The sequence below is a fragment of the Cervus canadensis genome, chromosome 28, assembly GCF_019320065.1.
Source record: "Cervus canadensis isolate Bull #8, Minnesota chromosome 28, ASM1932006v1, whole genome shotgun sequence".
Taxonomy (NCBI): Eukaryota; Metazoa; Chordata; class Mammalia; order Artiodactyla; family Cervidae; genus Cervus; species Cervus canadensis.
The window spans coordinates 17,575,364-17,591,982 of NC_057413.1; the positions used below are offsets into that span (position 1 = coordinate 17,575,364).

The 16,619-nt window shown below is 38.0% G+C and overlaps 1 pseudogene; it reads left to right on the forward strand.

Moving 5' to 3' along the window:
- The first annotated feature begins 10,128 nt into the window (after positions 1 to 10,128).
- LOC122429223 lies at positions 10,129 to 16,265 on the forward strand (annotated as a pseudogene).
- Positions 16,266 to 16,619: the final 354 nt, after the last annotated feature.

The window sequence follows — 16,619 nt, forward strand, 5'->3', positions numbered from 1 at the left end:
GTAAAGTGTGATGGATATTAACTAGACTTATTATAGTGATGATTTCACAATACATAATTACCAGTGGGACAATGCAGGGGTTAGGGTGCCAACCCCACACCATGTAAAATTCACGTATAACTTTATAGTTGGTTTTCTGAACCCATGTTTCTGCACCCTTGGGTTCAAGCAACCATGAATTGTGCAGTATTGTGGTAACTATTTGTTAGGGAAAAAAAAGCTTGGGTGGGGTTGGCAAACTTCTTGAGCCATGATAGCTTTCAAAAAGCAGAAATATAAATAAAACATACAATATATATGCACACACACACACACATATTAAAAAAAAAAAAAAAAAACAGCCATGAGGGAGAATAAAGACACAATGGAGTTTATACTGAGGTCAAAATTGCTGTTCAAGTGAGAATGTGCTATTTGGAACTGTATTTTCTAGAGAAAGCAGATCTCATACATTTGTATATATGCTTGCCAGAGAGAAGTGATTTTTTAATACTCTTTCCTGCATTTGCTGCCTGGGAGTGTTTAACTCAAACTCTAAGGAGACCCTGTCTCTTAAGGAGTAGGAATCATTTCTGGAAGTGTACAGAAGATTGATGGTAGCCAAGCTTGGATTAATTCAAAGTTTCTAGTTCCATGAGTGAAACTAGATCCCTGGGGACTTGGAAATTACTGTGGGATTTTCAAATAAACAGGTTTTGAAAGCACTGATACAGGCTAATTGCTAACAGAAACTTGAGAAGCTGGCAGAAAGAGCTATGCCAATGACTGGTGAAAAATATTTGGTTTGAGCAAGGTTTTTAATGGCAAAAAACAGAAAGTCTCAGAGACTAGGATGTTCTGCTGATTAACTTATTCTGCAGTCTGCCCCGAGGCCTTATCAGTGGATTTAGCCATCCTTATGTCCAGTTCTCTGCTGGGCTTTCCTATGCTTTAAAGAAAATATAAGAACTGATGACTTGCTGAATTTAAAATGATTCTTCACTAAAGAAGAAAAACATTATTCATGTTTACATTAGAGGGCAGTTTCCACTGAAGTGATTTGCCTAGGACCACTGAAGCAAAGCTTAGAGATTCCTACAGAGTTGGACACGATTCATGAAAGAGGGATCTTTGAGCCATGTTTGCTAAACACTCTTGAATTTCACAATAAAACCCAAGGGATTGTTTGAATATTCACAATTGGTTGAATTCATCAAGGTTTAGAAGGAAAAAGCTGTTATTTTAACTGCCCTCTGGAAGCTGGATTGAGCAACGACATTTAGATGTGAGATGCTAGGGCAGCTTTGAAACTCAGAAGTTACTTGGGCATTCCTCTGACTCTTAAAGTTGGAGCCTCTTGTTGGACCCTGCTGGTTGTGGAAAGTAGGTCAATTGCTCAATGTGGATTAGTGTGTTCTTTAGAGCTAGGCAAGTGGGTCATGTGGTAAAGAATCTGCCTGCCAAACAGGAGACATGGGTTCAATCCCTGATCTGGAAAGATCCCCTGGAAAAGGAAACGGCAACCCACTCCAGTATGCTTGCCTGGGAAATCCCAAGGACAAAGGAGCATGGTAGGTTATAGTTCATAAGGTCGCAAAATGGTTGGACACAATTTAGCAACTGAACAACAACAGAGCTGGCCCAGGACACAAAGTGGGGCTATGTCTCCTCATTTGAACCTAGTATGAGACATTGACTCATAACTATTTTATGCATAGGTAATCATTCAGTCATGTCCTACTCTTTGCGACCTAGGTTGCTTGGACTGTAACCTACCATGCTCCTCTGTTCATGGGATTTTCCAGGCAAGAGTACTGGAGTGGGTTGCCATTTCCTTCTCCAGAGGATCTTCCCAACCCAGGGACCGAACCTGGGTCTCCCACATTGTAGGAGACCGTCTGAGCCACCAGGGAAGTTATCTATGTTTGGGAGTAAATATAATCAAATGAGTGATGAATTTGTTGTAGAGAATGAGAAAGGAAGATGTTACATTTTTAATGTAAATGTGAATGATTATGAATGGTATGGCCATATTTCAAAATGGAGATGAAAAAACAAAGAAAAGTATTGACAAAGAATATTACCAGCAAAATTTAACTTGACTGGACTTTAGCCATCATTTAACCCAACTTGCTGTCTTTATTGATTAAGAAATCTCTGAAGTCTGTAAATATCAAGTAATCCATAGGCTTAGCAGAAGAGCCAATCTTAGAACCCAGACTTACTAAAACTTAAGTCCCTAGGTAATGTTTCTCAGAGAGGAAATAACTAGGCTCTTGATGAGATGGTCCAAATGGTAAATTAAGATTGTAGAATAACTGTAGGATGAAGGGGAAAGAAGAAAGACTAGAGAGGCATTTGCCCAGTTTTCAGTGAGGATGGAGAGCTAACCTAGAACTTAAAAAAAGCAGAAGGGAGATGTTGATTAGGTGGTGAAGTATGTGGTTATATGTGATGAAACTCAAGTTAAATGCTTTTATAATAAGAAATAGGTTTGCTATAGAAACGGCACTGGATAATACACAGAGCCATTCGTATAGAATAGCGCTAGTCATCAATTCCTTGTTGCTGTTTAGTCGCCAAGTCGTGTCTGACTCTTTGCAACCTTGTGGACTGTAGCCTGCCAGGCTCTTCTGTCCGTGGGATTTCCCAGGCAAGAATACTGGAGTGGGTTGCCATTTCCTTCCTCAGGACTTCTTCCCACCCAGGAATCGAATATTGTAGGCAGATTCTTTACCTCTGAGCCACTATATACTCAACTACCAGTAATCAAAATCTACCTGTGACTACTAGCATGTCCAAAGCTGATAGTCACTACTTCAGCCCATACAAAGATAAGCAATAGTGAATGAGAATTTGGACATAATGCAGAAAAAGAGAAGACTGAGGGCAAACATTGAAGCTAACACACGTTACTAATGGAATTTTTTCCTACTGCCTTGATAGATTACCTTCTCTATTTGCACATTTTAATTTATCTCCCATCTTCCTCATGCTTGATCTGCTTTCCCAAAAGAATTTCTTTACTTTGATTTAAAATCTATTTGCTCAAGCCTCTCCTGAAGACCCCTAAGCCAATAGAATATGGATTTGTTCTTTTCCCCCCTTTGAATTGTGTGCCATGTAATCAATACAAATTCAGTATGCAAAGCATACAATACTCGTGGATCTGATTGTTTCTGGCAGTCAGTGGCTAAAACTTCATATTGTAATATGTTTGTGATTGTCAGTATACAGAGGTTGTATTTACTCCAAGGAACATAAGACAGAAAAGCAAGCAACTCTTCTAAGGTCAGTATGCACAAAATCAAAAATAGATATAAAACCTTTTGCTTCCTGGTTTAATATTTTAGCACTATCTTTAATTTTATTTTTGCACATCTGCAGCATTTGGTATGATTCAGATTATCTGAAAAGATAGTCCAAAAGTGACTCTCTCCTTTTAAGTTCTGCTGAATATAGTTCTATATGGATAGCAGAAATTGTAAAATAAAATAAGTTGTTCTCTTAAAGAAAGAAATTCAAAACACTGTACATGCTACATATGGAGAGATTTAATAAAAATTAGTCCCAGAACTGAAAAATCAGTAGTGTGTATAACATCTTATGCTTTAATCCTATTACCTTGAGCATTTTAATGTAATTTACAAAAAACTGTTATTCCCAATAAAAATGTAGAAAATAATGGATTTATGTAGTATGAAATAACACATTGAAATAAAACTGTCACCATACTTTCATTTGTCTATGATGTGCTCTAGTTTCCACTCACATATGGAACTCAAGTAGTGTGGCTTTACAAATGGAGAGTCAAAAGAGCCTTTAATGGTGATTAACACTAATTCTAAATATATACATTTTGATGAATGCAAAAATCTATTTAATAAAAAGATTTAAGATGTTCAAAAAGGGTCTTGTACAAAGCTAAAACAAGCTTTCTTTGAAAAACTGAATCTGTTCATTTTTAAAAAATGACATCATCCAAGATGTGTTTTTAATCAATTATCATTGTAGATAATTCTGAGGGCAACATGGTTGGAAAAACAATGGTGTGATTAACTAGGCGTTGACCTGGTGTCATGGCACAGGTCCAGGGAGAGCTTATTAGTTTGCACTAGCAGTAAATATGAAACCCAGGGCATTGTAAATCACAACTGTAGGATTAATCTGAATGTGAATCAGATACCCGGGTAAAACTGAGACATTCCCAGTTAGTTCAAAACAGCTACAGGAGGTCAGTGGAGAGAAAATAACAGTTTCCATTTTATATATAATTTTCAATTGAAAAAATTGATCCTTACACTTAATAATGTTCCAAAAAACAAGGGCACTTAGACTTGCTGGTGATGCTGGTCAGGGAAAGATCTTTTTTTGAGGGGTGGGGGTAGTACTGTATTTTGTCTCTCAAAGTGTCTTGTCCAATCATGTGTTCAAAACTTGGCAAATCACCAGCCCAGGTGGGATGCATGAGACAAGTGCTCCGGCCTGGTGCACTGGGAAGACCCAGAGGAATCGGGTGGAGAGGGAGGTGGGAGGGGGGATCGGGATTGGGAATACATGTAAATCCATGGCTGATTCATATCAATGTATGACAAAACCCACTGGAAAAAAAATAAATAATAATAAATTAAAAAAAAAAAAAAAAAAAACTTGGCAAATCAGTACACCTTAAGGCCATAATTCCAGCACCATAAACTCATTTTGTTTAGTTTGTCTGTCTCAGAAGATTTAGAAAACATGTTAGAAAAACATTCTGACCCTTCTTCCTTGTGGCAGCCAATTAATTGACTGGGCCACATTAAACAGTGATAGAAAATTGATTGGAAGAGTGATGAACCTTGTTTTGATCCATCCCTAATTTACATACATATGCTTAATCAGGAAGTTAAAAAGAGTCTTGAGTAATGATACTCTGAAACTTATATACCACATAAGGAAAGAGTATTCTAAAAGTTCATTGCACTTGGGATTGTTAGGTAGATTCATTTCCTACCTGTCAAGCATATGTAAACTTTGTTTGCAATGTTTATTAATTGGTCAAAATCAATAAGGTTGAATTTTTCATTACTCTGTTACTTCTGGATATGCCTCTGATAGTATGACCATCAGAGGGAAATGAGAAGAGGGAAAATAGGTGCAAGGTAATTATTTGACATTGTGGTAAAACAGCAACAATAAGATTGTTTTAGTAAATGCAATTTCTTTTTAAGAGCAAACTCAATAAACCCAGTTGTGTATGGTGCTATGTATGTGCTCAGTTGATCAATCATGTCCGACTCTTTGTAACCCCATCCATGGATTGTAGACCCCCGAGCTCCTCTGTCCATGGGATTTTCCAAGCAAGGGGTTGCCATGTCCTGCTCCAGAGGATCTTCCTGACCCAGGGATTCAACCCATGTCTCTTGCATCTCCTTCACTGGTAGTGAATTCTTTACCACTGTGCCACCTGGGTAGCCCTAACTGTGTATGGAAACATGGCCAAGTCAGTGTACTAAATTAGTAATGTAAGCTAATCAGAAACAAACATGTGCTGCATACTCCTTTGGGATTTCTACATGTGTATTCTTCCATTTATATATATTTACTTTTCAACCAGACATACTGAGTGTATGTAAAAAATATATTTCCCTACTGTTGTCTGCTTATAAGCCAGCTGCTGTTGTTGCTCTGATAGTTTCCATTAAGACCTACTTGTTCTTTCCCAGAGGCGCTGAAAATGTTCACGGTGGTATGCGTCATACTGATGGCTGCTTTCTGTCAGAGGATGAATCAGTGTGGGATGCCTAATTCCAGAAGGGTCTAGGACAGCTGAAGAGACAGCTTGTGTCTATCCTCTTAAAGCTCAGTCCATTCCAGAAACGCACACACAAAACATAGCCCTTTCAATCTAGACCAAAGACTTCTTTAACACTTTGATTGTCTCAGATCTACTATAGAAGCAAAGCAAGAATAGAGTGGCAGACATAAAATTATACTGCACGTGTGATTATTATCCTGGGATGTTAATACACCCTTTTTTCAACCTGTTTAAGAGAGAGCTAAATTAACCTAGTAAATTAAAAGATGATATGAAAAGACCTTAAAAGAATCTACTTTTATGATCATAGAAAATACAAAAGTATATAGGGGAGGTGAAATTTTTATGTCATTCAATTTTGTTAGCATGCAGAAAGCCAATTATATAAAATTAAATTTCAAGCCTGATTGATTTTTTAAATATTCATTTTAAGCACTGCATTTGGTGTTTATAATATTATAGAGGAAATATAAAAAAATGTCTGCTGCCTTCAGGAATTAAATGAAACGTACACTGTCAATAGCCTAGCTAGGGCTTTTGACAAAGTATTATGACATTTCTATATTATGTGGCACCATAAAATGCTAAACATACACAGAACACAGCACTATAAGTTTCAAAAAGCACATGCTGGAAACTAGAGTGTTTGGCATTTATAGCTGGCTAGCACAGGAAGATAATGAGGAGTTTGATACCTTGGAAATCATAACTATGAAATATAATATAACAATAGTTTCCCATCAAGATGGATCATATATCATACAATATTGGAGGATAATTCAATACAATGCAATACAATCTGCTTTTCATTTCAAGTGGAGGGTGATGTAAGCCATAATTTACCCAGGTAGTACTCATGTGGGAAATAATGACAAATTTAGAGCAACGCATGAAAAAAAAAAAAAAAACCACATAGGAAAAACATGAAAGATTTGATGTCCTTTGGCTCCCAACTTTTTCCCCCTACTTTTCTTAATCTTCTCCTTCAGTGGAAAATCTTTGTGTTAATATGGATTCGTGATGAAATATAAATATTTCTTTAAAAATATAATAGGACATAACACAACGACTGCATAGTATTACCCAATAATTGTTGATTGATATAAAATGAGATAAATCATTTACATGATAGATTACTGTGGGTATCTAGGTCTCCAGGAGAATTTCAATTTAAATAATTGTCTATTAAAATCACTTTCTGTGTTAAGATGTGCAATGACTCTTCTCATACAACAATTATTTCTTTATCAAAAAATTCATTTATGTCATATACAAAGGGAGTTGAGGTGGCATAGGGCCAGCATGTCTGGATTTTGAAAAGAGCTAAGTGTCTGATACTCTGCTTTGATTTTTCTTTTCAGCACTTAATGAACTATCGTGAGACAGTAGGAAGACAGAAGGAATTGCTAGTGAACAATAGAATAATTCTTTGTGTTCTGACAAAATAGTGGAACCCTATGGCTTTTTCTTATTGTCTACCTAGGCTTTGTAGAGTGTTTTCACTCAAGTTCTCCATCTTGTACCTACTGATAGATGAAAATATGTCTAGTAAAGAGAGGGTCAGAGGGAGTTTGTGGTGTGGCTCTGAGTTTTAGCCCCATCTCTGCCCTTACTTCCTTTTTTAAAATATAATAAGATATCCTCTGCTTTTGACTTCAGTCCTAAAATCTAAAGACACTGTATAAACAATGGAGCCATTTTTCTTTCTTTTTTTTTTTTTTCCTATGTAGACTAAAGTTTACATCACAATTACATGCATCTTCCTGAAAACCAAGAAAAAAAATCAGTTTCAACCAACAGTCAAGAGACAGGTCTACCTTTTCATATCTGATGACAGTGGAATCATTTTAACACTTTAACTCTGTGTTCCAGTTTTACGACTCATTTGTACTTATATGCTCTGTTAAGTCACTTCAGTTGGGTCTAACTCTGTGACGCTATGGACCATAGCCCACCAGGCTCCTCTGACATGGGATTCTCCAGGCAAGAACACTGGCGTGAGTTGCCATGCCCTTCTTCAGGGAATCTATTCAGGAATTGAACCCCTTTCTCTTATATCTTTTGCATTGGCAGGCGGGTTCTTTACAACTAGCACCACCTGGGAAGCCATATAGATATGGTGATAATAGTTGCAAAACATACACTTTCCTTTCAATGATCAGTGGTAACATGAGAAAAAAACAAAAATAAGGTTGATATAAATTTTCTCGATCATTTTAATTTGGTGTTAAAATGTTTGCTTTTGCAAATTTGTATTTTTTTTTTTATTCTGGAGGAAGACATTATTTTAATTAATTTGAGTTCCTAGATAACTTTCACAGATAGCACAGAAGGTAACATAAATTCCTGCATAAATTTCTCAAGTAAGAAAATGAATTTAAGATTAACAAGGGGGAAGGGTAGTGGGGAGGGATAGATTGAGAGTTTAGGACTGACATATACACATTACTCTCTTTAAAATAGATACTACGATATAGCATAGGGAACTCTGCTCAACGTTCTGTTATTACCTAAATGGGAAATGATTTTGAAAAAGAATAGATACATGTATGTGACTGAATCATTTGGCTGTACAATTGAAGCTAACTCAACATTTTTAATCAACTATACTCTGATATAAAATAAAAATCCTTTAAAATATATTTTTAAGCACACGGACCATCTTCTCAGTGTTCTTTTCAAATTTTTAAACCTAATTCCTCTTATTTTTCCTTAGGGATTGTTTTTTAAAGAGGTAAAGAAAAAAATAAAAACAGTTGTCAAGATGGTTATTTTGAATATTGTATTTTAATTTTATTATAATCATTTCCCCCCTTTAGTCAAGTAAACTTAACTTCTTTTACTTTCTTTTTTGCCCACTTTGCCAATTATGTAATCATTTTAGATGTTCTAGTTGAGTGTCTTTGTACATATTCAAAACCATTTACTTCATCTTATTCACTTTAAAAAAAAATTTGAATGCAATTAAAAAGCTGTATTGTATACGTTATACCAAAATTAAAGGTTCTAGAAAAGTTATTATGTAGCAAACATTCATGGAGAAGGTCTAGGTTAAATAGACTAACACTTCAACAGGAGGGCTTAATTTAGATTTACTTATTTATGTACTGATAAACAGCCTGATTTATATCACGAATGAATTATCAGAGCTTAAAAAAATAAACATTAAAAAAAGAGAAAAACAAATAGTTGAGAGAGAGAAAGACAGAGTAAAGCAAATATAAGGGCCACATTTAAATAAACTCCTAGACATATAGAACCAAAGAGCCTCTGGATGAAAGTGAAAGAGGAGAGTGAAAAAGTTGGCTTAAAACTTGTCAATGTATGACAAAACCCACTGCAATGCTGTGAAGTAATTAGCCTCCAACTAACAAAAATAAATGAAAAAAAAGAAAAGGAAAAAAAAAAAAACTCAACATTCAGAAAACTAAGATCCCAGCATCCAGTCCCATCACTTCATGGCAAATAGATGGGGAAACAATGACAAGAGACAGGCTTTATTTTGGGGGGGCTCCAAAATCATTGCAGATGGTGACTGCAGCCATGAAATTAAAAGACGCTTACTCCTTGGAAGGAAAGTTATGACCAACCTAGACAGCATATTAAAAAGCAGAGACATTACTTTGCCAACAAAGGTCCATCTGGTCAAGGCTATGGTTTTTCTGGTGGTCATGTATGGATGTGAGAGTTGGACTCTAAAGAAAGCTGAGCACTGAAGAATTGATGCTTTTGAAGTGTGGTGTTGGAGAAGACCCTTGAGAGTCCCTTGGACTGCAAGGAGATCCAACCAGTCCATCTTAAAGGAAATAAGTCCTCAGTATTCATTGGAAGGACTGAGCTAAAGCTGAAACTCCAATACTTTGGCCACCTGATGCGAAGAACTGACTCATTAGAAAAGACCCTGATGCTGGGAAAGATTGAAGGCCGAAGGAGAAGGGTACGACAAAGATGAGATGTTTGGGTGGCATCACCAACTCGATGGACATGAGTTTGAATAGGCTCTGAGAGTTGGTGATGGACAGGGAAACCTGGTGTGCTGCAGTCCATGGGGCCACAAAGAGTTGGACACGACTGAGAGACTGAACTGAACTGAACTGGAGACAGATAGAAGTGTAAATATATGTATTAGATATAATGTAGTTTAAAAAGTAGGCCACAAATTTTGCCTCAAAGCATTTAGCAGGTTAAGTAAAAAGGGAACTAGTATCAAGTATAAGAATCACAGTGTTTCTAAGATTTCAGAATAAAAATGAAATAAAAAACAGTAATTGAGGAAAAAATAATCCAAAAGTAGAAATCTGAGGTTGTTCTCTCATCGCTTCTCATAAAGTATTGAATAATGTAATAGAAATATGCCTATTGTAAGTATAGTGGTAATTTTATTGGACTGTTTCTGATGGTGCTTCTTAGTACAGACAACTGGTATAAAGTTATGGACAATTAAGTGCAAATCAATAAAAATATAAAATATTGTGGTTGAATGCCCAGCTCTTTGGTTTGATACAAATGTATTAGTCGCTCAGTCGTGTCCAGCTCTTTGCGATCCCATGGACTATGGCCCATGAGGTTCCTCTGTCCATGAAATTTTCCAGGCAAGAATACTGGAGTGGGTTGCTATTTCCTTCTGCAGGGGATCTGACCCAAACCAAAAATCGAACCTGGGTCTCCTGCATTGGAGGCAGACTCTTTACCATCTGAACCACTAGGGACATAAAGACAGAGTCAAAATATATAAAAGAATAAATGTTTAGCATGTTTATCAAACCTATTTCTGTTGTTTAGTTCATCAGTCTCTTTTGCAACCCCATGAACTGTAGCCCACCAGGCTCCACTGTACATGTGATTTCCCAGGCAAGAATACTGGAGTGGGTTGCCATTTCCTTTCTCCAGGGGATCTTTGTGACCCAGGAATTGAACCCTCATCTCCTGCATTGAAGATGATTCTTTATCACAGAACCACCAGGGACTCTCTCAGTCTATATCTAGAAACAATTCACTATCACTCATGTTTTGATAACTATTAAATAACAAGGACTTAAACATTTTCACCTGCCTGAAAAAACCTGTAGTGAAGCTATTGGGCACTACAGATTAAATGCTGAATCATATTCCTCAAAACTCAATTAACAAAGATAGTGTCTTCGCCTGCCTCTCTTATCAAATCTACAATCAGATCTAATCATAAGAAAAGGTGAAAATCTTAAGAAAAGCTGAAAGTGAAAGTTGCTAATGTGTCCTACTCTCTGCAACCCCATGGACTGAATTCTCCAGGCAAAAATACTGGAGTGGGTAGCCATTCCCTTCTCCAGAGGATCTTCCCAACTCAGGGATCGAAACCAGGTCTCCAGCATTGCAGGTGTATACTTTACCAGCTGAGCCATCAGGGAAGCCTTAAGAAAAGGTACGGAGAAGAAATAAATCATCAGCCCAAAGGAATAACCAAAATCCCCCTTTTCAATGCAGGGACTATCAAACTTAAAAACATGTAGCTCCACTGTACTTGTTTGGAAATTCTCTCTGGGGTTATCCACAGATTTCTTTAGAGAGATAAACTCAAATTCCAGTAGAATCAGTACCACTGATGTTAACAAGAGGTAGACACAGATGCTGATATTCACAGCAAGATATGTTTCAATAGAAATAGCTGTTTTTTAGTATATTTGAGCTCCGAGCACCAATCACAATTAATAACTACGAAAGTGATTTGAAACACACACAATGGCCTATAAATATAGTTTTGATTTGTTTGGCCCTTCTCAAAATTAACAATGAAATGCTACTACTCATTTGCCAAACACTTCAACTATTTGGTCAGATTCATTTTGAGAGAATCTGGAAGATGTTCCATTACTTTAAATGTTGCCTTTTTAGAAGAAAGAGTAAGCTTGCTCCCCACCCCCATGCCCCAAGAGAGAGAGAGAGTGCAGAATAGAATTCTGCTGGAAAAAATTTCCAGGTCTGTATTCTCAAAGAGATGTAATGTCTTATTTGCCCTATCAGCTCCATTCCAGGGCCACACAGCAGTTTTGTTCTATTGCTTATTTTATTCCCCCCTTCTGTAACCTCTCATTCTCACAGCACTGAAAGAGTTTAAACAAAAATGACTTTGTTTGGTTCTGCAGAATTAACACGACACTCAGGCTTATTTCTAATTGACTGCAGATGTTCTTTAAGCAGAGAAAAGCCTCAGCCTTGCATGTATAATTCTTCCACAGCCCTAATGGAGAGAAGTGAGTCCAAAATTAGCAACTTTTTAAAGTCAAATCTGGCTATCCGTTGCATAGACTTTGTTTTTTGGTGTTGCTTTGTTTTGTTTTCAATTTTCCAAGGACATCCAGACAGAAGATCTTTCAAGATCTTTATAGGAAGGGCCATTATGTTTCTAAGAAACTTACAGAAGAAAGAAATCCAAACCAATCATTGTGGCATTGCATTTATGTCTCCCCTCTTCTCTGAGGTTGTCTTAATAATAAGACACTGTCCTTGAAAGTTGTTGCTGCTAAGAAACAGGACTTTTTAAAAACTCACCAAAAAATGTTGATCTCTACGCAGCAGAGTGGCAAGTTTTGAAGGGAATGAGGTCAACCCAAGGGTTCTGTTTTGACTGTCTTGAGTCTGAATTGCTGACGTGGACAAACTTGTGAAAACCAGCTGAAGAAAGGAATGCTCTGTGTTCTTTCAACTCCTGGCTTCAACAATTTGCCTCACAATATGTTACAATCTCATTGTTTCTTCCAGATCCAAGGCCATGTGTTTATGTGTCCAAACAACAGGTTTTGAGACTGCTTATGTTGCCTTTTAAAAATATCACTTTAAATATTGAGAACCTCAGAACTAAACTGTTAGTGTACCATGTCTCTGCTCCAGAGACCTGACCATGGGACCCACTAGGGAAAAAATGCAAGGCCCAAAGAAATTCATGTTTTAGGTAGAGAAGGTGTATGTACTATTTTCTTTTTGGTAAAAATTTCAAGACAGTTAAGCAAACTTTCAGAATCTGTGATTACATCTAATGTGAAAATACATAATCCCTCAAAATTACATGTTTGTTTAACTGAGAACAAAATGTTTGAATGTAGTTGTTAAGTCACTAAGTTGTGTCTGACTCTTTGAGACTCCATGACTGCAGCATACCAGGCTTCTCTGTCCATCACCATCTTCCAGAATTTGCTCAAATTCATGTCCATTTAGTCACTGGTCCCCTCTGAGGATCTCATCTTGTTTCCCCCTTCTCCTCCTTCTCTTAATCTTTCCTAGCATCAGGGTTTGATGATAGAGTTCAGTTCAGTTCAGTGGCTCAGTCGTGTCCAACTCATTGCGACCCCATGGACTGCAGCACGCCAGGCTTTCCTGTCCATCACCAACTCCTGGAGTTTGCTCAAACTCATGTCCATTGAATCAGTGATGCCATCCAACCATCTCATTCTCTCTTGTCCCCTTCCCCTCCAGCCTTCAATCTTTCCCAGAATCAGGGTCTTTTCCAATGAGTCAGTTCTTTGTATCAGGTGACCAAAGTACTGGAGCTTCAGCTTTAGCATCTATCTTTCCAATGAACATTCAGGGCTGATTTCCTTTAAGATTGACTGGTTGGATCTCCTTACTGTCTAAGGGACACTCAAGAGTCTTCTCCAACAGACAGTTAAAAGGCATCAATTCGTTGCTAAGCCTTCTTTATGGTTCAACTCTCACGTCCATACATGACTACTGGAAAAACCATAGCCTTGACTAGATGGACCTTGTTGGCAAAGTAATGTCTCTGCTTTTTAATATGCTATCTAGGTTGGTCATAACTTTCCTTCCAAGGAGTAAGTGTCTTTTAATTTCATGGCTGCAGTCACCATCTGCAGTGATTTTGGAGCCCCCCAAAATAAAGTCTGCCACTGTTTCCACTATTTCTCCTTCTTTTTGCAGTGAAGTGATGGGACCAGATGCCATGACCTCAGTTTTCTGAATGTTGAGTTTTAAGCCAACCTTTTCACCCTCCTTTCACTTTCTTTTTTTTTTTTTTTTTCACCCTCCTCTTTCACTTTCATCAAGAGGCTCTTTAGTTCTTCTTTGCTTTCTGCCATAAGGGTGGTGTCATCTGCATATCTGAGGTTATTGATATTTCTCCCGGCAATCTTGATTCCAGCTTGTGCTTCATAGAGCCTGGCATTTCACATAATGTAGTCTGCATATAAGTTAAATAAAGCAGGGTGACAATATGCAGCCTTGATGTATTCCTTTCCCGATTTGGAATCAGTCTGTTGTTCCATGTCCAGTTCTAACTGTTGCATCTTAATCTGCATAGAAATTTTTCAGGAGGCAGGTCAGGTGGTCTGGTATTCCCATCTCTTGTAAAATTTTCCACAGTTTGTTGTGATTGACACAGTCAAAAGCTTTGGTGTAATCAATAAAGCAAAAATAGATGTTTTTCTAGAACTCTCTTGCTTTTTCAATGATCCAACGGATGTTGGCAATTTGATCTCTGGTTCCTTTGTCTTTTCTAAATCCAGCTTGAACATCCGGAAGTTCATGGTTCACATGCTGTTGAAGACAGGCTTGGAGAATAGAGGGAGGGGATAATAATGTTAATGAACATAGAAGTCAACCCTGGGTTTATTTTTTTTTTAATATTTATTTATTTATTTGGCTGCACCAGGTCTTAGCTATGGCATATGAGATTTAGTTGCATGACCGTTAATCAAACCCAGATCTCAAGCACTGGAAGCATGGAGTATCAGTCACTGGACCACCAGGGCAGTCCCCAGTCCCTGCTTTAGTCTTAGGATTACAGTCAGATAGATATTCCTGTAAAGAAGGGGATTCCTGAATTCACCAGCATCTTCAGCTCCTCACCCAACCTGCTGACAAGAGAATATCTACCCTGGAGTCTCTCTGCTGCCCCTCAGTCACTGGATTTTTATTGATTTCAACACTGTGCTTGCATTTTGCAAAAGTTCACCTGCAAGTATAACATGAACATTAGGTTTTAGTGCCCTAGAAAACATGGTTTTCCCATGGATTTTGCCTCCATGGAATTATTTTCAAGGGTTGAGTTATACAGTCCTTCAGATCTTAATTTAAGTAGAGGAAGCATCCTCTGGCGTATGGTTTAAAATAAGACTTCTCAGCAGGGGCTGGGAGGTGTAGGTGACCAGCATAGCCAGTGTTTAGGCCGAGGTACCGTGGTGCTACAGGCAGCAGTGCTGGTGGGGCTTCAGGAGACAGCACTAAAGGGGAAGGTAACCAGGATTGGAACAAGGAGAGGAAAGAGGCATTGAGCAAGGTGGTATTCGGAGATTACCACCCACTTTGACCAAGGAGCAGCTTCAGGAACATCTTCAGCCTATGCCTGAGCAAGATTATTTTGAGTTTTTTTCTAAAGATACTAGTAGGTATCCGCATATGTATGCAAGAGCATACATCAGTTTTTAAAGCCAAGAGGACATTATTTTGTTCAGGGATCATTTTGATGGTTGTGATGGTTATTCCTTGACAATAAAGGTCGGGAATATCCTGCCATTGTAGAATTTGCACCTTTTCAAAAAGCTGCAAAAAAGAAGACCAATAAAAAAGATACTGATCCAGAATATAGAAAATTTTTGGAGAGATATGCCACAGATAATGAGGAAATGACATCTACTCCAGAGACACAGCTAGAGAAAATAGAAGCGAAAAATAGAGAACTAATAGCTAAAAAGGCAACTCCACTTTTGAGCTTCCTGAAAGACAAGCAAAAGATAAGAGAAGAACTGAGGTGGCGAGAAATAGAAAGAAAAAGACAAAGAGAAGGAGAGAGGAGGAAGTGGAAAGAAGAAGAGAAACAAAATCAGAAAGATATAGAAAAGCTAAAGAAGATAGACTGAGTTCCAGTAAGGGGCAAATTAAAGGATGAACCAAAGATCAAGCTGCTCAAGAAGCCAGATAAAGGACATGAAAAAGAATTGGACAAAAAAGCTCAAGAAATTGGCCAAAGAGAATCTGAGTGATGAAAGAGCCAGTGGGCAAAATTGTACACTGTCCAGGAGGTCTGAGGGTGAATTTAAAGATGAAAAGCCTAAGAGATCTGAAGATGAGAGTGGCAGAGAATACAGGGAGAGAGAGCGGGATTACAAATGAGACCAAGAGCTGATCCTGCGGGAGAGAGAGAGGCTGAAGCGGCAGGAAGAAGAGATCTGCATGCAGAAGGAGCGCTATGAGAAGGAGCAGGCATGCAAGAGAAAGGAAGAAGAAATGAAGAAGGAGAAAGAAGCACTTTAGGATAAAAGAAAGAAGCCTGAAGGCACAGAGCCAGTAGGCAACTCAGAAAAAAACTGAAAAGAAAGAAGTTGTTAAGAGAGATCGCGTAAGAAACAAGGATCGCCCAGTGATGCAGCTTCACCAGCCAGGAGCTCAAAGCTGACATCGACTCTGTCCCCCTGAGACCAGCACCAGGACTGGAGATTCAGCCATATAAATAAAGCAGGAAAGTGGTATTAGCCACAGAAAAGAAGGAAGCGAGGAGTGATAAGTCCAAATGGCCTTAGGTGTCCTGACTGCCTAGGCAGCCAAAGAGCACGGAATTGAGCAATCCTGAAGTGCCTTCTGGGCAAAGGAATAAAGAGAGAGAGAGAAAGGGGGTTGCTGTGCTGGTGGGGTACACTGCAGAGGAGTATGTTTTGCGTCAAAGCAGGAACCTGATTGCAGGTTCAGATAGGAAGCACAATGTTCATTTTTTTATGCAGTTTCTACAAAATAACTTTAAAATGTCAGACAAAGCTGATGGGGAGAAGACATGCATTGCAGTTTGCAGGCAAGAAATGTCACCAGAGGACTTATTTAAGTATGACACGAGAAGAAGATATGAGAACTGGCTTTAAAA